The 23,165-nt window shown below is 35.1% G+C and overlaps 1 pseudogene; it reads left to right on the top strand.

Annotated features, from left to right (window-relative positions):
- The first annotated feature begins 21,747 nt into the window (after positions 1 to 21,747).
- LOC112392749 (ubiquitin-conjugating enzyme E2 variant 1 pseudogene) lies at positions 21,748 to 22,219 on the top strand (annotated as a pseudogene).
- Positions 22,220 to 23,165: the final 946 nt, after the last annotated feature.

Here is a 23,165-nt window from a genome sequence, read left to right as displayed (position 1 = left end):
ATTTTATAACATGGGTCTGTTTGTGTATCTATCACCATAGTCAAGATACAGAACAGCTCTATCACCACAAGTATCCTTTATGTTACCCTTTTATGATCATACCCCTTCTTTTCTGCTCCCACTTCACCCCTAACCCCTGGCAATGAATTAATCAGTTCTCCATTTCTAAAATGTCATTTTAAGAATTTATGTAAGTGAAATATATAGTATGGAACATTTTGAGACTGGCTTTTTTTTTTTTTTTTCCGGTACGTGGGCCTCTCACTGCTGTGGCCTCTCCCGTTGCGGAGCACAGGCTCCGGACGTGCAGGCCCAGTGGCCATGGCTCATGGGCCCAGCTGCTCCACGGCATGTGGGATCTTCCCAGACCGGGACACGAACCCATGTCCCCTACATCGGCAGGAGGACTCCCAACCACTGAGCCACCAGGGAAGCCCAAGACTGGCTTTTTTACTCAGCATAATTCCCTACAGATTCATCCAAGTTGTTGCTTATTACCAATAGTTCATTCATTTTTATTGCTAAGAAGCATTCCATGGTACACATGCATCAGTTCATTTAACCATTCCAGTGGTTCTATTTCTAAGAGTAGAAGTTTATTTTAATTACTGTTTAGATAGAAATAACTTTCCTGAGTTCATTCCAAATATTTCCAGCTTTCTTTTCCAAAGCTCTTAGGTCATTTTGTTTTAGAGTTTTGTGTAAGAGTTTTGTATTAGTTTTGTACTGGTACTCAGGAATTTTTGTGATGAATTTTAGTGAGGACAATTTGTAGATTGTTAATCCATAGAAGATGGAGGAGCAGACATTTGTATATTGATCATTCAGTTCCCTTTTCCTTCCCTCTTCCCATTCTTCCAATGAATTATTAAGTGTCAGGTGTACAATGTTAAACCTTATTTCCCCCTTTAAAATCCAAGATAGGGGATATGTGTTTATACAAAAGATGTTTATAGTATTTGTTATATGTATGAGAACAGAGTATATTAGTTAATATAATATGAAAAATTACCTCTTTATGTAGAACTTTAAAAAATGGTAATCATCTTAATCAGTGTTTTACCAAATGCAAAAAAAGTGGAGCTTACATAATTAAAATCAGGAAAATAACCAAGTTGTTTTGTCAAAAATGATTCTCCAATGCCAACTTGTTACATCTTGTTCTTTTCTCTCTTTCACATTATTTTTGACATCAAACCTGATCTTCTCTTTAAGGGAAGATAAAAGAAGAAGTTATAATTTATTGAGTTGATTCTGTGTCAGGGACTTTACCTTCATTGTTGTCCCAGTTGACTTTCACAAAATCTCTATAAGAAAATAATTATGTGTTTATTTTTACAGATGTTAAAATGTAAGTTCAGAACAGGTATAGAACATAAATATGATTAAGACTCCAGATTTTGAAGTTACACATATCTGGATTCAAACTTAATTGTGCTACTACTACTGACTATTAGAAGATATGCAAGTTACATAAACCCTCTTGAACTCCAATTTTCTCATATGTATTGCAGGGCTAACAAAACCTATCTATAAAATTTTTCATAAATATGTTAATCAATGTATATAAAGTATACTTAAGATATTGCCTGGAGTGAGCTCAGTTTCTGGAAAATAAAATAATTATTTTAAAACATTAATATTTTAAATTAAATTAAAATTGAGTAATAATATTTAAGAGATAATAGCTGGAAATTACAGAGAACTTCAAACGTAGGTGTAGATGTCAATTAGACCGAGCTAGGTTTTGTTTCTGTAACAAATCACTCTATATCTCTAGCTAGAAATAACAAAGAATCATTTCCTACTGTTGCTGTTTGTCCATCTTGGGTCATCAGGTGTTTCCTGCTCATTTAAGTCAGTTAGACACATAATTTAATGGTGCTACAGCATTTTGAATGTTGCCAGGCACTATACTAGAGAAAAAATAAAACGTTCTTATGAAGTATCCATTGTCTCTTAAGACTGTCTACAAATGACTCATCACTGTTGTTCCTATTTCATGGGTAAAATCAAATTACGTGACCACATGTGAAATCAAGGGACAGAGAAATGCCATGTTTTCATGTACGCACAATGTGAAAGAACACTGGTAGTTTTATTAACAGTCCTAATACCATTTTCCATTATACTGTAATAATTCCAAATTTTTTATCTTCCTTTCTTTTTTCAACCTATTGACAAAAGAAAGATTTGGAAAATTACTAATTCTTATATGGAACATTTTGTGGACACTAAAAATGATGGGAAAGATAATTGAAAGGAATTAAAAAGCATTTTTCCTTCCTTAGTTCCACAAATATATCTATATGTTCATTCCTAAAACCAACATTGAGCCTCTAAATGTGTTGGGCATTCACTAGAACACTTGTCATTCTCTTTTTGTAAGTCAGTGAAGATATTATTCATTGTATCACCCAGGCAGAAAAAAAGATGAAAACTGCAATCCAATTCCCAGTGAAACACTGGCAGAAAAACAAACAACAACAAAAACCCAAAACATAAAAGAAAAAGTTGTTATACTTAGCCAACTCAAATGATGTGAAATGAAATGAAAAAGAAACAAAAAAATCTCTCACTGTTGTCTAAGCTGTTCAGCATTTGAAAATGGATACATCCTTGTCAGGCTACCTAACAATAAAACAGAGTTTGTAAGTAGAATCTTAGTGAAAACTCTGCAACTGAGAACTAATTCGTGTGTTGGCAGAACTGTCAACTAAGACTTTTTTTTTCAATCAGTGGAAAATGAATGATGGTAGATTTTAGAGATATATAAATACAATTTGGTGTCACACATACTCATATAAATATCCTTTATCTCACACCTTTGAGAAACTAATAAAAGTTGTTGCTTTAATTTGCCACTTATACTCGATAAATGGAGATAAAATGTGCTCATATAAAATAATTCATTATTTTATTTAAATATATAATATACAACCTAGTTACAGCAACTAGTATAAGAATGTACATAAAATAAGAAATCTATTCAGACCACACAGGCTGTGCTTGATTACTGTACCTCAAAGGACTTAAATAGAAGATATAAATTCTTGATTGGCAAATGTGTTGAAAATGAGGAAGAGAAGATGAAGCATGAGGGGCTGGCAGTTAATAGCAGAGATTTTCTCTTGCTGGCTGAATGTTTTAGGTTCCAGCACACAATCACTAACAAATGCAGAAAGGTCCTGAGGATACAACTAAGACCACTCTCAACTGTCCTTCTAACCACAAGAAATTATTCAGTGATTACTTCTAGCCTTTCACTTTAGATATATTTTTAATCGTTCCCAAAATTCTATGAAATATTAATATCCCAAGTATAAGGGAGAAGAATCTTACTCAGAGAAGTTAAGCAACTTATTCAAGATGTAAAATGAGTAGCAATTTGAGTTCTCACATCATGTTAACTTACGTGACAAAAAGGATTTTGAACGTGTGATTAGGCTAAGGGTCTTGAGATGGACGGTTATTATTCTGGCAGGCTAATGTAGGACACAAGTGTCCTTATAAGAGTAAAGGGAAAAGGTCGAAGAGAAGGCAGGGTGTGGCAATAGAAGCAGAGGTTGTAATGATAAGCTTTGCAAATCATAGAAAGGGTCTTGAGATATGAATCGCAGTTGACCCCTGGAAGCTGGAAACAGATTCTCTTCTGAGTTCCCACAGAAGGAACTCAACTTTTCTGACACCTAGATTTTAGCCCTTACTTTGCCCTCCATATATAATACCTTGGTTTTGTTTTAAGCCACTAGGCTTGTTGTAATTTATTATATTAATAATAGGAAACAGGCTCGGACCTTCAAGATGGTGGAGTGAGACTTGGAGATCACTTTCCTCCCCACAAATACATCAGAAATACATCTACATGTGTAACAACTCCTACAGAACACCTACTGAACACTGGCAGAAGACCTCAGACCTCCCAAAAGGCAAGAAACTCCCCACATACCCAGGTAGAGCAAAAGAAAAAAAAAAAGAGACAAAAGAATAGGAAAAGGACCTGAACCAGTGGGAGGGAGCAGTGAAGGAGGAAAGGTTTCCACACACTAGAAGCCCCTTCGTGGGCAGAGACTGTGGGTGGTGGAGTGGGGAGCTTCAGGGATACGGAGGAGAGCATAGCAACAGGGGTGCAGAGGGCAAAGCAGAGAGATTCCCGCACAGAGGACCGGTGCTGACCGGCACTCACCAGCCCGAAAGGCTTGTTTGCTCACCTGCCGGGGTGGACGGGACTGGGAGCTGAGGCTCAGGCTTCGGAGGTAGGATCTCAGAGAGAGGACTGGGGTTGGCTGCGTGAACACAGCCTGAAGGGGGCTAGTGCGCCACAGCTAACCAGGAGGGAGTCCAGGAGAAAGTCTGGACCTGCCGAAGACGCAAGAGACCATTGTTTCCAGGTGCGCGAGGAGAGGGGATTCAGTGCACCATCTAAATGAGCTCCAGAGAAGGGCGCAAGTCACGGCTATCAGCACGGACCCCAGAGACGGGCATGAGATGTTAAGATTGCTGCTGCCGCCACCAAGAAGCCAGTGTGCGAGCACAGGCCACTGTCCACACCTCCCCTCCCAGGAACTTGTGCAGCCCGCCACTGCCAGGCCTGTGATCCACGGACAACTTCTCCGGGGAGAACGCATGGCACACCTCAGGCTGGTGCAATGTCTCTCCAGCCTCCGCTGCTGCAGGCTCACCCCGCATCCATACCCCTCCCTCCCCTCAGCCTGAGTGAGCCAGAGCCCCCGAATCAGCTGCTACTTTAACCCCATCCTGTCTGGACGAAGAACAGACGCCCTCAGGTGACCTACACGCAGAGGCAGGGACAAATCCATTATTTTTTTCCTTTTTCTCTTTTTTGTGAGTGTGTATGTGTATGCTTCTTTATGTGATTTTGTCTCTATAGCTCTGCTTTACCATTTGTCCCATGATTCTGTTTGTCCGTTTTTTTGTTTGTTTGTTTTTCAGTATAGTTTTTAGCACTTGTTACCATGGTAGATTTGTCTCTTGATTTGTCTTCTGCCTAGACAGGAGATTTGTCTCCTGTCTAGACAGGAAAAACAAGAGAAGCAAAAGACCTACAGTAACAAACACAAAACAATTAAGAAAATGGTAATAGGAACATACATATCGATAATTACCTTAAATATAAATGGATTAAATGCTCCAACCAAAAGACGTAGACAGGCTAAATGGATACAAAAACAATACCCATATATATGCTGTCTACAAGAAACCAACTTCAAACCTAGGGACACATACAGACTGAAAGTGAGGGGATGGAAACAGATATTCCATGAAAATGGAAATCAAAAGAAAGCTAGAGTAGTAATTCTCACATGAGACAAATAGACTTTAAAATAAAGACTATTACAAGAGACAAAGAAGGGCACTACATAACAATCAAGGGATCAATCCAAGAAGAAGATATAGCAATTGTAAATGTTTATGCATCCAACATAGGAGCACCTCAATAAATAAGACAAACACTAACAGCCATAAAAGGCGAAATCAGCGGTAACACAGTCATAGAAGGGGACTTTAACACCCCACTTTCACCAATGGACAGATCATCCAAAAGGAAAAATAAATAAGGAAACACAAGCTTTAAATGGCACCTTACACAAGATGGACTTAATTAATATTTATAGGACATTCCATGCAAAAACCACAGAATACACTGTCTTCTCAAGTGCTCATGGAACATTCTTCAGGATAGATCATATCTTGGGTCACAAATTAAGCCTTGGTAAATTTAAGAAAATTGAAATCCTATCAAGTATCTTTTCCAACCACAACGCTATGAGACAATATATCAATTACAGGAAAATATCTTTAAAGCATACAAATACATGGAGGCTAAACAATACACTACTTAATAACCAAGAGATCACTGAAGAAATCAAAGAGGAAATCAAAAAATACCTAGCAACAAATGACAGTGAAAACACGACGGCCCAAAACCTATGGGATGTAGCAAAAGCAGTTCTAAGAGATAAGTTTATGAAAACAATCCTATGTCAAGAAACAAGAAACATCTCAAATAAACAACCTAACCTTGCACCTAAAGCAAATAGAGAAAGAAGAATAACCCCTCCCCCCAAAGTTAGCAGAAGGCAAGAAATCATAAAGATCAGATCAGAAATAAATGAAAAAGAAATGAAGGAAGTGAAAGCAAAGATCCATAAAACTAATAGCTGGTTCTTTGAGAAGATAAACAAAATTGATAGAACATTAGCCAGACTCAAGAAAAAAAGGGAGAAGACTCAACTCAGTAGAATTAGAAATGAAAAAGGAGAAGTAACAACTGACACTGCAGAAATACAAAGGATCATGAGAGATTACTACAAGCAACTATATACCAATAAAATGGACAACCTGGAAGAAATGGACATTCCTAGAAAATCACAACCTTCTGAGACTGAACTAGGAAGAAATAGGAAATATAAACAGATCAATGACAAGGACTGAAATTGAAACTGTGATTAAATATCTTCCAACAAACAAAATCCCAGGACCAGATGGCTTCACAGGCGAATTCTATCAAACATTTAAAGAAGAGCTAACACCTATTCTTCTCAGACTCTTCCAAAATATATCAGAGGGAGCAACACTCCCAAACTCATTCTATGAGGTGACCATCACCCTGATACCAGAACCAGACAAAGATGTCACAAAGAAAGAAAACTACAGGCCAATATCACTGATGAACATAGATGCAAAACTCCTCAACACAATACTAGCAAACAAAATCCAACAGCACATTAAAAGGATAATACATCATAAGCAAGTGGGGTTTATCCCAGGAATGCAAGGATTCTTCAGTATACTCAAATCTGTCAATGTGATAAACCATATTAAGAAATTGAAGGAGAAAAACCATATGATCATCTCAATAGATGCAGAAAAAGCTTTTGACAAAATTCAACGCCCATTTATGATAAAAACCCTCCAGAACATAGGCATAGAGGGAACTTACCTCAACATAATAAAGGCCATATGTGACAAACCCACCTCCCACATTGTTCTCAATGGTGAAAAATTGAAAACTTTTCCTCTAAGATCAGGAGCAAGACAAGGTTGTCCACTCTCACCACTCTTATTCAACATAGTTTTGGAAGTTTTAGCCACAGCAATCAAAGAAGAAAAAGAAATAAAAGGAGCCTAAATCAGAAAAGAAGAAATAAGCCTGTCACTGTTTTCAGATGACATACTACTGTACATAGAGAATGCTAAAGATGCTACCAGAAAACTACTAGAGGTAATCAATGAATTTGGTAAAGTAGCAGGATACAAAATTAACGCACAGATATCTCTTGCATTTTTATACACTAATGATGAAACATCTGAAAGAGAAATTAAGGAAACACTCCCATTTACCATTGCAACAAAAAGAGTAAAATAACTAGGCATAAACCTACCTAAGGAGACAAAAGACCTCTATACAGAAAACTGTAAGACACTGATGAAATAAATTAAAGAGGATACAAAAAGATGGAGAGATATACCATGCCCTTGGATTGGAAGAATCAACATTGTGAAAATGAATATACTACCCAAAGCAATCTACGAATTCAATGCAATCCCTATTAAATTACTATTGACATTTTTTACAGAACTAGGACAAAAACTTCACAATTTGTATGGAAACACAAAAGACCCCAAATAGCCAAAGCAATCTTGAGAAAGAAAAATAGAGCTGGAAGAATCAGGTTCCCAGACTTCACACTATACTACAAAGCTACAGAAATCAAGACAGTATGTTACTGGCACAAAAACAGAAATATAGATCAATGGAACAGGATAGAAAGCCCAGAAATAAACCCATGCACATATGGTCAACTTATTTTTGATAAAGGAGGCAAGAGTATACAATGGAGAAAAGACAGCCTCTTCAGTAAGTGGTGCTGGGAAAACTGGACAGCTACATGTAAAAGAATGAAATAAGAACACTCCCTAACACATACACAATAATAAATTCAAAATGGACTAAAGACTTCAATGTATGGCCAGACACTTTAAACCTCTTAGAGGAAAACATAGGCAGAACACTCCATGACATAAATCACAGCAAGATTCTTTTTGACCCACCTCCTAGAGTAATGGAAATAAAACCAAAAATAAACAAATGGGACCTAATGAAACTTAAAAGCTTTTGCACAGCAAAGGAAACCAAAACAAGATCAAAATACAGCCCTCAGAATGAGAGAAAATATTTGCAAATGAAGCAACTGACAAAGGATTAATCTCCAAAATTTACAAGCAGCTCATGCAGCTCAATATCAAAAAGAAAAAAAAAAACCAACCCGTTCCAAAAATGGGCAGAAGACCTAAACAGGCATTTCTCCAAAGAAGATATACAGATTGCCAATAAACACGTGAAAGAATGCTTAACTTCACTAATATTAGAGAAATGCAAATCAAAACTACAATGAAGTATCACCTCACACCAGTCAGAATGGCCATCATAAACAAATCTACAAACAATAAATGCTGGAGAGGGTGTGGAGAAAAGGGAACCCTCCTGCACTGTTGGTGGGAATGTTAATTGGTACAACCACTATGGAGAACAGTATGGAGGTTCCTTAAAAAAACTACAAATAGAACTACCATATGACCCAGCGATCCCACTACTGGGCATATACTCTGAGAAAACCATAATTCAAAAACTCATGTACCACAATGTTCATTGCAGCTCTATTTATAATAGTCAGGACATGGAAGCAACCTTAGTGTCCATTATCAGATGAATGGATAGAGAAGATGTGGCACATATATACAATGGAACATTACTTAGCCATAAAAAGAAATACAACTGTAGAGCTGATTCACTTTGTTAGAAAGCAGAAACTAACACACCATTGTGGAGCAATTATACTCCAATAAAGATGTTTTAAAATTAATAATAATAGGAAACTAATACACATAGCTCATCACTATCTCGGTTGATCACTTAAGCCTTAAGTGAATGTCCTCCATCCTCAAAGTGGTCCTTATAAATAAAAATGGCGTGTGACAGTGAGGTCTAGATTCAGAAGCATGGTCTTGTGGAGTAAGAAAAAAGTCCTTGTAGATATAATATGAATCTTTACTTGAACCTGGCTTATCTACTTTTTCGTGTCTGTCCCTTCACCGACCTGAAATATTTAGATGTCATGGGAAAGAAAAGGATGCTTGATAAAATTAAAAGAAGATTGTAGCTATGAGTCCCAGTTCTTCCACCCTTATAACTATCTAAAAAAAAAAAAAAAAAACCCTAAATCCTGAAGAATTGATACTTAAAGTATCATCTAGAGATTGGATCAACAGTGAAGAATCTTCTACGAGAAAAGATGACCAAGATTCCCTAGGGGGCACTAGAGACATGTATCAAACCAATATAACTACATAGATTACATTTGTACATCAATGCAGAGTTTAATGGAATTTTAAGAGTTTTCATTGTCATTTTACACATATTTTAAAGTTCATTTTAATAAATAACCTTTATAGTGGTATGGTAGTTATTATTTGAACAAAGACACATCATAATTCAGTGACATGTTTAAGTTCACATATCTACTATGTGGTGGAGATGAGATTGAAATTTGGGATTGCTTGATTCCAAAGTCCTTATTCTTAACCACTAATGGGAAAAGAGCCTAGCCATTTGACTGTAATGTCTACAGAGACATGTCTTTTTAACGTTCAACAACAAAAATGCCTAGGGTTCTTCTGCACTTCTACAAAAGAAAACCATGAAAAGGGGAAATCTGATAATCAAAGGAAAGTTTCAGTCCATGGCTTTTCAAACTCTCTGATGGAAAGAATCAGGTGTTTGTTTCTTTGTTTTAGTTTCTTTTGTTTTTCCAATTTGTTTCAAGATCAATACTTTGTACAACACTGTAAAATTAAATTACTTTCAAATTTTGGACTGACATCATTATTGACTTGTTTAAAAAAATATTGATGACTGATACTAATTTGTAGACCACATTTTACATAGCACTGTTTTATACAACACGGTGATCCATATAGTGTATTTTCAGAGTGTATTTGTGTAACGCAAATTAACAGGTGTCCCATATGAAAGAACTGTTGTCTGATGTACATTCAAAGACACTCCATTCTGATGCTAAAATCCTTGCAGAAATGTATAGATATTTATAAGCTACTCTGGGGAGAAGGAGGAATGATTGCTCAGAATTACACAGAGAAAGTTTTCTAAAACTTCTGTTCGGATTTTTGTCCTACCCTTCAATTATTCTTACTTACAGAAGCAGTTAAAAGAGCCTTGTCTCTCTGTCCATGCCACACTCCCATTATAAATAACCTTTACATCACTCTGCCCCAGTCTTCCCACTGGTTGACCATATCAGACCAGTGTTGTACAGCCTAAAAATTTGGCTCATTTCTCTATTCCTCAGTTTCCTAATCTAAAAATAAAGAGGGGGGAGGGCATAATGGCTGTGTCTACCTCATAAGAATATCATAAACATTAATATATACTATATTTGGCATAAGACAAATGCTATGTAACTCTTAGGTAATATTATTTTTTCTCATAAAGGGAAGCCCAACTCATTTCCTGTGAAGTATAGTTCATTTTATTTAAAGTGGGTTTTTAAAAAATCTTGTTTTTTTAATCCAATCTTAAAATCTGTCTTTTAATTGGAGCTGTTTAGACCAGTTACCTTAATATAATTATTGATATGGTTGAGTTTAAATCTACCATATTGCTCTTCTTTTTTACTAATTATCTGTTTGTTTTTTTTTTCCTTTTTGTATACCTTCTTTGTGATTGAGTATTTTTATGAATCCCTTTTATCTACTATGCTGGTTTATAAGCCATAACTCTTTCTTATGGTATTTCAGTGGGTTTACAACTTAAACCTGCCATAACATACTTTCAAGTTATATTATAAAATTTAATATATAGTATAAGAGTTCTATGATAGTATACTTCTATTTCTTCCTCCCGAATTTTGTTATTATTGTCATGCAGTTTACTTTTTCATATGCTAAAAAAAGCACATGATACATTGTAATTATTTTTGCTTTAAATAACCAATAATTCTTTAAAGATATTATAAATGCTAATAAAAAAACTTTTATGCTTATCTTTATAGTTATCATTCTAAAGTTTTGTCAGTTCAGGTGGTATCTCCATGGTATCCTCTTCCATCTTCTTGATGGACTTCCTTTAGAATTTCTTGTAGCGTTGGTCTGCTGGTGATAAATTATTTCAGACGTTGTATGTATAAAAACTCTTCATTTTGCTTTAGTTTTTGAAAGATATTATTGCTGGGTATCAAAATGTAGAGTAATAGTAATTTTTGTTCAGTACTTTAAAGAGGCTGCTCTGCTATCTTTGGGTTATCATTTTCTGAAGAGAAATCTGTCATTGTTATTTTTGTTCCTTTGTACAAAATGTCTTTTTCTCTGGCTATTTTTATGACTTTCTTTTTGTTATTGGCATTTTGATTATTCTGTACCTTAATGTACTAGGGTTTATTGAGCTTCTTTAATATGTGATTTATAGTGTTCATCAAATTTGGAAAAAATCAGGTATTCTTCTTCAAATAATTTTCTGACCCACCCACTCTCCTTTATGAAATATAATTACACATATATTCAGACATTTAAAGTTGTCTCAAAACTTACATTTTTCATTTATTCATTCCCTTTTCTCTGTATATTTTATTATAAATAGTTTTTGTTGCTGTGTTTTCAAGTTCTCTTTATTTCTTCTGCAATGTCTAATCTGCTGTCATGTAAAGTATTTGTCACAAGACAGGTGCTATGTAACTGCTATGGGTAGAGGATAGAAATTTCAATAATTCTATTGAAATATTATTCGTATCTCAGACACTGTAGTTTTCAACTCTAAAATTTCAACTTGGGTCTCTTTTATATCATCTGTGTCTCCAGGTAGCTTTCTGAATATATGGAATGCAAGTATAATAACTGCTTTAATGCCCTTTTCTGCTAATTTTAATACCTGTGTTTGGGTTTCCATCTACTGATTTATCTCTTCAGTAAGTGTTCTATTTTCCTGCTTCTTTTCATGCCTGGAAATGTTGTGTATGTTACCAGACTTTGAGAATTTCACCTTGTTGAGTACTGGGTGTTTTTGAAGTCCTACAAACATTTTGAACTTTGTTTGGCAATGCATTTAAATTGTTTAGAAACTTTTGATCCTTCAAGGCTTGCTTTTAATCTTTGTTATACAAAGACAGAACAGCATTTAGTCTAGGTATAATTTGTCCCACTATTGAGGCAAAACCATTCTGATTATTCTGCATAATGTTCCTTTGTCACTTAAGAAGTTTTCCATTCTGCCTGTTATAACCAGCCATCTCACACACTGTGAGAATTCAGAAGATTGTTTGCTCTAAACCTTTCCATTGTTTATTCAGGGTTTGGGGTATTTATCCTCTCACAGATATGCTGACCAGTATACAAAGCTTAAGACATGAGAGCTTTTCTCTGCTGTCTCTGAAGTTCTTTCTCTGAAGAGTTCTTTCCTCTCTGGTACCCTACTCTGGAAACTCTAGCTCCTTGTCCTCCCCGAATAACAATTTTCTTCATCTCAGAGAAAGTATTTAGTTCCCTAGGTCCCCCTCCTTGAGCCACAGACAGGAAACTCTCTCCAGCCGGAAAGCTGGGCACTCACAAAGCTCACCTCTTTCGTTTCCCATCTCTTGTGGATTACTGTCCTTTGTTGCCTGATAGCTGGTATCTTCAATGTTTTGTTTTGTTTTGTTTCTTCTTAATATATTCTGTCCATTTTTTTAGTTAGTTCAGTCATGAAGGTAAATCTGACCCCTATTATTCTATCTCTGCTGAAGCAACAGTTCCATTGGCTATAATTTTATCTTATTGCTCTTCTGGAAATTTCTTATATATATGATTTTCCACTGTATTATATTAGATAAACAAAATAAATTAAAAGAAGTATTGAAATTTCTATCCTCTACCCATAGACCTTGCAAAAATACAAAACCTATTTAATCAGAATTTGACAAGTTAAGAGCAAGTTTAATATTCTTAGAAATCCATCAGTATCTTCAGGCTATAGTTTGTGGCTTAGTGGTTGGATCTTAGTGACCAAAGCCTTAAGTAAGGCTAAATAATAACTTAAGTAAGAATGAATAAAAGTTCTTATTTTTTGAAATATTCCCTATGTAGTAATGTTCGCACAACAAGATACCTGAACTGTGATATCAAAATACCTTTTAAAAAATATGACCACTTTCTTACCAATAAGTTATGAACATTTTCAATCTCCATGAAAATGGTCAACAAAAAATTCCACACTATACAACATAATAGTTTCTAGCCACATGTGACTATTGAGTACTTGAAAAGAGGCTAGTGGAACTAAGGAACTAGATTTTTAATTTTATTTTGTATTTATTTTAATTTTAAAACTAAAATATTTAAAAATATGATTGGAATCATTTGAGCTTGTTAATCTAATTGTTCATGTGTAAATTTTATGAACTCTGTATACACATTAATATTTTTGATAAAAATTTAGTCCAAATTGAGATGTACGGGCTTCCCTGGTGGCGCAGTGTTTGAGAGTCTGCCTGCCGATGCAGGGGACACGGGTTCGTGCCCCAGTCCGGGAAGATCCCACATGCCGTGGAGTGGCTGGGCCCGTGAGCCATGGCCACTGAGCCTGCGCGTCCGGAGCCTGTGCCCCGCAACGGGAGAGGCCACAACAGTGAGAGGCTCGCGTACCGCAAAAAAAAAAAAAAAGAAACAAATTAAGATGTACTATAAGTGTTAAATAGACACTATATTTTAAAAACTTTATAGGAAAAAAAACCTAAAATTTTCCTTAATAATTTTTATATTGATTACAAGCTTAAATAATAATTTTTTGAATATATTGGGTTAAGTAAATATATTTTATTTTTTTACTTCTTTTTAATGTAGCTACTGGAAAATATAAAATTACATAGAAACCTCATATTTCTATTGGATTAGTGCTTATTTAATGATTATGTTTTGATATATATATTAACTAATTTATTAAGAAATACTTTGAGAAGTCAGCATGATTCTGTAATTGACAATTACCTAAGATAATTTAAACTATCACAGACTCTCCAATACAAGAGAAGTCCTACATACTAAAATTTTTACTAGAATTGCAGATCTGAAACCTGTCATTGAATTTTGTTACTTAGGCATGCATTTTTAAATGATGAATCAATCACCATAAATCAAAGAATTGAAAAAATGAGACAATCAGTCTGTCTTTTGGAAAACAGAGAGGAAGAAGGGCCAAAGTGTCAAGGCTCTAGACATTGCTAACCAGCCGTTTAATGTTCAACTATTTATTCAGACTGTGAGTCCTTAGAGAATTTAACTAGGTGATAAACTCCTTTCTATGTTAATTTCATAAACATGAAAACAAATATATCAACAAATATATATTGAGTACCACTATGTGAAGAACATATTAAAAATGTATGGTTAGGGAAGTATGATTTAAACAAAACAGTTTGTGAACAAATGTGCATTAAATATGATAGAGATTCCTTGAAACATAATGAGATAGCCCTGAATTTGACTTTTGGGAAATGTGTTAAGGTAAAAACTAAGCTACTTTATTTAACAAAGTAAAAGATATATAAGTGTATTTCCCTTTCAAGTACTGCCTGGTCTATTTAGTGACCTAGGCTAATTCTATATTTCTGTATGATTTCCTAGGGTATTGATTTTGTCTTCATGGTTAAATTTAGATTGCTGCAGTATCCATATGCTGATTTATGGGAAGAAGGGGAAATAAATCCCAGGCAATCAATTTACTTTTAAACAAGTCATATGGAAGGTGTACATATTAGTTCTGCTCATATACCATGATTGAGAATTTAGTGACATGGCCACACAAGTTACAAGTGAGGCTGGAAAATGTATTCCCAGGTGGTCAGTTATGTGTCCAGCTAAAATTTTTCTGTTGTCCAATAGTGGGAATAATGAGGCCTATTAAAGATAGAGAACCCTTGTTCTGATCGATTATCTAAGAGTATGGACATATATGTTCTAGTGTATGTACAATGTTGATAACAATATTATGTAAGAATGCAGAATGCCCACAGAGAGTAAATCATTGTCAAATGTATGTATATAACATGGCAAAATTTTAATACCAAGTGTAGATTTCCTAGTTGTGTAATCTCTGCTTGAATTGCTTAAGAAAGGTATAGTTTGTTGTGGGCAAGGTAATCTGAAGGGAAGGCCAGAATTTTCAAAAATTCTGATCCTATTCAATCTGTTTGCCTTATCTTTTTTCATTATACTACAACTTTAGAAGCCTTTGAAGAAATGGGAGAATGAGTTTTGAAGAACAATTTGCAAATTTTATTTCTAATTCCATTATTTCATAGTTGTGTGACTTTAAGTGAATTTCTTAGTTTCTCTGAGCTTCACTCTTTACCATATGTAAAAATGTAAGAATAGAACGTATTTCCAATAATTTTCTGAAGATTAAGTGAGAAAATACATATGGAACTACCATATTCTAATGTGGTTAGCATTCTGTATTTGTCAGGTGGATGAATAAATCAAGAAAAGTGACGATCTCTAGTTCGGTTTATGTTGTGTATTATTATAACCATAGTATATTTTGTGTAAAGAACTTCAATAAGGAGTTTTTGGAAGAGATCATACCATATGTCTTGCAAGACATGATAGGATTTTGGACTTTATCTTTGGAGCCACTGAAGAGTTTAAAGGAGGGAAATGATAGGATTAAATTTTCATATTTTACAAAGATTATTTTACTGCTATGTATAGAGAAATCAAAAGATATTTTGAGCTAAATTAAAATGAAAATACAACTTGTTGAAATTTGTGGGATGTAGCATAAAAACAATGTTTAAAGGGAAATTTATAGCAACAATCACATATATTAGAAAAGAAGAAAGATCTAAAATCAATAATCTAAATTTGTACCACATGAAACTAGAAAAAGAAAAGCATATTAAATCCAAAAGAAGCAGAAGAAAGGAAATAATAAGTAGAGCAGAAATCAATGAAATTGAAAATAGGAAACCAATAGAAAAAAAAAAAAATCAGTGAAACCAAAACCTGGGTCTTTGAAAAGATCAATAGAATCTATAATTCTCTAGCCAAGTTAACTAAGAAGAAAAGATAGAGGACAAAGATTACTAACACTGGAAATCAGAGAAAATCACTACAAATCCCATGGAAATTAAAAGGTTAATAAGGACATACTAAGAAAAACTCTATGCCCACAAAATTTGATGACCTAGATGAAATGGACCAATTACTAGAAGATACAATTTGCCAAAACTCACACTGGAAGAAATAGATGATATGAGTAGGACTATATCTGTTAAACAAATTGAATCAATAACTGACAACCTTCCAAAACAGAAAAGACTAGGCCCAGACAGGTTCACTGGTAAAGTCTACAAAACATTTAAAGAAGAAATTATATCAGTTCTCTAGAGAAAGAAGGACACATTTATTACCTTTATAGGACTTCCTAATTCATTCTGTGAGGCCAGCATGACCTAATACCAAAATCACACAAAGACATTACAAGAAAAGAAACTTTAGACCAATATCTCTTATGAATATGAATATTGATGCAAAAATCCTCAACAAAATAGTAGCAAATCAAATCCAACAATGTATGAAGAGAATTTTACATGATGACAAAGTGGGATTTGTCCCAGGTAAGCAAGACTCATTTAACATTTGAAAATCAATTAATGTAATCTATCATCATCAATAGGCTATAAAGAAAAACTATATTATCAATAGGTGAAGAAAACGTACCCATTCATAATAAAAACTCTCAATAAACTTGGAATAGAGGGGAACTTCCTTAAGTTGATAATGAATATCCACAAAAAGACCTATAGCTAACATCATACTTAATGGTGAGAAACTTGAAGCTTTCCCACTAAAATCAGGAACAAGGCAAGGGTGTCGCCTCTCACCATTCCTTTTCAACATTGTGCTGGAAGTTCTAGCTAATGTAATAAGACATGAAAAAGAAATAAAAGGTATACAGATTGGGAAAGCAGAAGTAAAACTGCCTTTTTAAATATAGATGAAATAATCATCTATGCAGGAAATCTGAAAGTATTACCAAAAAAATATCCTGGGGGGCTTCCCTGGTGGCACAGTGGTTGAGAGTCCACCTGCTGATGCAGGGGACAAAGGTTCATGCCCCGGTCTGGGAAGATCCCACATGCAGTGGAGCATCTGGGCCTGTGAACCATGGTCGCTGGGCCTGTGCGTCCGGAGCCTGTGCTCTGCAATGGGAGAGGCCACAACAGTGAGAGACCTGTGTATTGCCAAAAAAAAAAAGAAAAAGAAAAATCTGGGACTAATAAGTGATTGTAGCAAGATTTCAGGATACAAGGTTAACATAGAAAAGTCAAATTGCTTTTCTATATACTAGCAATAAACACGTAGAATTTGAAATTTAAAATGAAATGACATTTACATTATCACCCCCCAAAAATGAAATACTGTACTTGGGTATAAATCTAACAAAATATGTACAAGGTCTATATGAGGAAAACTACAAAACACTGATGAATGAAATCAAATAACTAAATAACTGGAGGAATGTGTTTAGTTAAAAAACTAAACACATTCTATCCATGTTCATGGATAGAAAGACAATATTGTCAAGATGTAATTTCTTCCCAAATTGATTTATTGATTCAATAAAATACTAATAATAATCCTAACAAGTTATTTTGTGAATACAGACAAACCGATTCTAAAATTTATTTGGAGAGGCAAAAGAACTAGAATAGCCAACACAACACAGAAGGAGAAGAACAAAGTTGGAGGATTTACACTACTCAACTTTAAGACTTACTATGAAGCTACAGTAATCAAGACAGTGTGGTATTGAGGAAAAAATAGATCAATGTAGCTGAATAGAAAGCTCAGAAATAGACCAATATTCATTTAGTCATCAGATCTTTGGCAAAGGAGCAAAGGCAATACAATGGAACAAAGATGAGATTCTCAACAATTTTTGGGGGGACAACTGTATATCCACATGCAAAAAAAATGAATCTAGACACAGACCTTACACTCTTCACCAAAAGTACTTCAAAATAGCTCATAGACCTAAATGTAAAAGTCACAACTTTAAAACCCCTAGAATATAACATAAAAGAAAATCTAGATGACCTTGACTGTGGCTATGACTTTTTAGATATAAGAGTAAAGGCACAGTCCACGAGAGAACAAACTCGATAAGCTGAACTTCATTAAAATCTCTGCTTTACAAAATACAATGTCAAGAGAATAAGAACACAAGACACAGACTAGAAGAAAATATTGCAAAAGATACATCTGCTAAAGACTGTTATCCAAAAAATACAAGAACTTAATTATGAGAAAATCCAGTTAAGAAATGAGCCAAAGATCTTAACAGACATCTCACCAAGGAAGATCTGCAGATAGCAAAAATGCATTTGAAAAGATGTTCCACGTGATATGTCATCAGGAAAAGGCAAATTAAAACAACACTGAGACACGACTGCATACATATTAGAATGGCCAAAATCTGGAACAATGACAGCATTAAATGCTGGTGAAGATGTGGAGCAATAGGAACTCTCTTACATTGCTGGGGGAAATGCAAACTGGCACAGCCACTTTGGAAGACAGTTTCTGATTTCTTAAAAAACTAAACACATTCTTACCAAATGATCTAGCAATCACACTCTTTGGTATTTACCCAAAGAAGCTGAAAACATGTCTACACGAAAACCTGCACCTGAATGTTTATAGAAGCTTTATTCATAATTGCCTAAACTTGGAACAACGAAGATGTCCTTCAGTACATGAATGAAAAATAAACTGTGTTACATCCAGACAATGGAAAATTATTCAGCACTCAAAAGAAATGAGCTATTAAGCCATGGAAAAACATGAAGAAAACTTAAATGTATATCACTAAGTGAAAAAGCCAATCTGAAAATGTTACATAATGTATGATTTCAATTACATGATATGCTGGAAAAGGCAAAACTGAGGAGATGGTAAAAAGATCTGTAGTTGCCAGGGGTTGGATGTCATAAATTTGTCTGTACTTATAGAGTGTACTACATCAAGAGTAAACTGTAAACTATGGACTCCAGGTGATGACGATGTGTTGATATAGGTTCATTAGCTGTAACACATGTACCACTCTGGTGGAGGATGTTGGAGAAGGCTATTTATATGTAAGTTCAGAATGTATATGGGAAATATCTGTACCTTCCTTTCAGTTTTACTATGCATCTAAAACTACTCAAAGAATTGTCTTAAAACACACACACGGGCTTCACTAGTGGCGCAGTGTTTGAAAGTCCGCCTGCCGATGCAGGGGACACAGGTTCGTGCCCCGGTCTGGGAAGATCCCACATGCCGCGGAGCGGCTGGGCCCGTGAGCCATGGCCACTGAGCCTGCACATCTGGAGCCTGTGCTCCGCAACGGAAGAGGCCACAGTGGTGAGAGGCCCGCATACCGCAAACACACACACACACACACACACACACACACGCCGTATGATTGTACTTATAAAAGGTTCAAAACTATTCCTTGGCATTACAGAATGATATTGGTTACCTTTAGTGCAGAGAACTGAGACAGTGGTTGGGAAGGGACAAGAGATATCTTCTTTAGTACAAGTCACATTGTATTTCTTGACCTTGATGATAGTCTCCTGAGTTTTTTCATTTTGTGATGATTCATGGGGCTTTACTCCATGATATTTATACTTCAATTTTTTTTAATGAAAAAACAAAGAAGTAAGTAATCCAGAGTCCCTGTTCCCATTTTACTCTCTCCAAGTAGGAACTATTGTTTAACTCCTATTCTTGATTATAACCTAAATTTAGGCTTTAAATTTAGAGTATGGCTAAACAGAGTAGAAAGTTAAGAGTGAGAGATCCATGCTGAAATCAAGGTCACAGGATATGAAAGAATATAAATGAAGTAAATGATTGTTATCTTGGGCCAAAATCCAATATATACATATGAAAATGTACTTATTTTAATTTCCAGGGATCCTGGAAAATGTGGCAGTATAGGCAGTTTAAAGTATACAGGATATTACTTATCACGTTTACATTCCCACTACAATAATTTTTATTGGGGAACATGGGTTTATATAATTTCTTTTGGAAAAAGAGTTCAGTTGTAATCAGAGAAAATAATGTTAGTATTCATTTGAATGTGTGAACATTTAATATTGACCATACAAAATTTTCAGTGGGGACTTAAAATGTGATATATGAGGGAGTTTAAGTACAATACATTTAATAACATGAACATTTGCTGTTTTACTAGCAAGAACTAAGTTTTCCTCATCTATACAACACACTTAGCAGTGTTAATGTTCTTTTCCTATGGCTACAAATAATCTTCAGAAAAACTTTGTAAAATTCCTCATCGTAGTCAATCTAGTGCTGAAACTTATGTAGTTAAGTATGGCTATGTGCCTTTTAATGACTCATTTCATGGGAAAATAATCATTCTCTTAAACTTCCTGGACAAAGTACAAAATCTCCTCTGTGGGAGAGAGAAAGAAATCTATGCAAGACTTATTATGTTAAAGGAGGTGAATAAAGGGACCCTTGGCAATTTTCACCTCTGAAGAAGATGTCTGTTTATTGTTTGACATTTTCTTGACAGTCAGTTATTGAGATATAATGTGGAAACTTGGCAAAAGATGCATAGAATATTTTTTCTAAATTGTTGTTTATTGAACTTCACACTTTGTGTCAAACAGCTGGAGGCTAGGGGAAGGATATGAAGCCTTAAAGAAGACAGGCTCTGATGTGACTTTGCCTTTGCCTCTATCAAATAGCAAAATAATGAATTATTATGGGTAATAGAGGACAATAATGGTTATTGAAAGAAGGAAGATTCCTTTTACCTGGTCTACAAGAACTTTAATTCTGAAAAGCCTTTGCCATGTACAGAAAGAAGTCCTATGGAAATTCAAATCACAGAACCTGATCACATTTGTTAAAATACAGTTCTAAGACATGTCTAAAGGGTCAAGCATAAATGGAGATTCTAAATATTTATTTAAGAATCTCTCATTTTCCCACAATTTCTCCTAGTTTATTATATGTCTAGGATGTCCTTAAAGCTCTCATTAGGGCCACGAGCAGTCAGCCACTATGGTCAACTATAGACCATGTATGTATATAACCTATGTAGCAGGAAATCAAAAGCATTTGTTGTTACTTAAGTCCCCTTTCCAACCTTTGCCATCATTTTAATTTTCTAACTTTATTTGCTGTCGTGATTCTAACCTAGTGCATTATATTTTTGTAGTTATCTTTTTAAACAATAGACAAAACTTATGCAAGCTGGATTTTAACTTGTAGGTAAGGAAACTGAAGATCATATGTCACATATTTGGATTATAAGTGATGCAGTTGGAGAAAACATTATTTGAGTCAAAGTCCATCTGATTCCAGAACAAATGTTTATCCAGTACTTCACTACTTGACTCCCACACCATTCTCCTTCAGGAAATTTTTAAAAAGATTAAGAAACCAAAAAACCTCTTACCGACTGCTAAAACTGCATATCAGTTATGTTATTTTGTGACCACTGGCATCTAAATGTGACATGGCTAATCTTAGGAGTACCATCCAAGTTGTGGAATGGGTTAAACTAAGTGCTTTGGGTGGTCACAAACTCATTATTAAGTTTATACACTAGAAACAAATAGATTGGCTGGACTTTGAGAACAGTGACGCAAGATGGCAGCCCCTACAAGTTCAAGAATAGAAGCCCCTCATGTTGGAAGAATTCAAAGAATACCAGAAAACAGTAGGAGATGGCACAGTTAGCTGGGGTCTAGAAGATGACACACATGACACAAAATGGACAGGGATGCTAATTCGGCCTCCAAGAAAAATTTATGAAAACTGAATATTCAGCATAAAATAGAATGTGGACCTAAATACTCAGAAGCACCTTCCCTTTGTGAGATTTATAACAATAATATGAATGGAGTTAATAGTTCTAATGGAGTGATGAACTCAAGAGCCATATCTGCTAGCAAAATGGCAGAATTCCTATAGCATCAAAGTTGTCCTATAAGAGCTTTGGCACCTAAGAATGTTGAAAGAACATATGAAACTCCCTCAGCTACACAAGCACCCCTCCCCCTCTATTCTATTTAAACTGATTTCATTTCACAGCAGTAAATCTTCTAGATATGTCTTGTAGACCTTAAAGTTGTAGAAAGGAAACTCACATTCAAAGCAATTTATCTTAAGATCCTATAAGTGATACTAACTTTTTGTTCATTTGAAATATATAAATTGTGCTATAACATGTAATCCTGTCAAGTGTAACCACTAATCCATTTAGTTGAACTTTTGGATTAAGAAAATAGATTTAAATTGATTTCCATTAGAACCAGTGGGTCATATCTAACTCAACTGAGAAAAGAGACATCACACAATCACTTTGTTGCTGATTATATGGTCTGGGGTCTCTGTGTTTTCTCCCATCACCTCCTCCTGCATCCCCTGCCTCTTTTCCTCTCCAGGTTGGGTGGTTTTTTAGATGTTAAAATTTCAGGTCACAACCTGTGGGACTATTGTTGGGTGTATGAAGGTTCCTCTCTGTACCCCTGGTTTCTTTTATCTTTTCTTGTTTTTTTAAGTCTTAAATTATGCCTACCTTCCCAATTATAGGTCTTTTCACCACTGTCCTCCATTACTCTTGGTGGAAGTATATATTGTACTCCCTATGCTGCCCTCTGAAATTGGCCTTTGATGAGAAATTCAGGAATTTTCCCATATCATCTTTCCCACACATTAAATAAGGAGTGCTACTTTTTCTTTCCTTCTCCTCAAGTTCCTTTTTGTACTGTCACCACCCAGAACTTTTCTTGATACTTCCTAGCTTTGAGTAGAAGCCATCAGGTAAGGTTGGAAAGAGTCTCTGACCTCCCTCATTTAGTTTTGGAACCACATTTAATTACTCCTCATCAGCCCCTGGGAAATGAGTATTAGGTCCTTAGCCCTGCCACTCTCTGCTGTCATCATTAGCTGATACATTTTTTTTTTTTTTTTTAGCTCAGGCTTTGATATAATGAAAAAAATCATCACCAATGTTATTCAGGTGTGCCAGCTCTTAAAGTCTTTGGTGGTTAAACTTGGATAAA

The sequence above is a fragment of the Neophocaena asiaeorientalis genome, unplaced genomic scaffold (assembly GCF_003031525.2).
Source record: "Neophocaena asiaeorientalis asiaeorientalis breed wild unplaced genomic scaffold, Neophocaena_asiaeorientalis_V1.1 scaffold15, whole genome shotgun sequence".
NCBI classification, from domain to species: Eukaryota; Metazoa; Chordata; class Mammalia; order Artiodactyla; family Phocoenidae; genus Neophocaena; species Neophocaena asiaeorientalis.
This window is presented reverse-complemented; position numbering and strand designations above follow the sequence as displayed.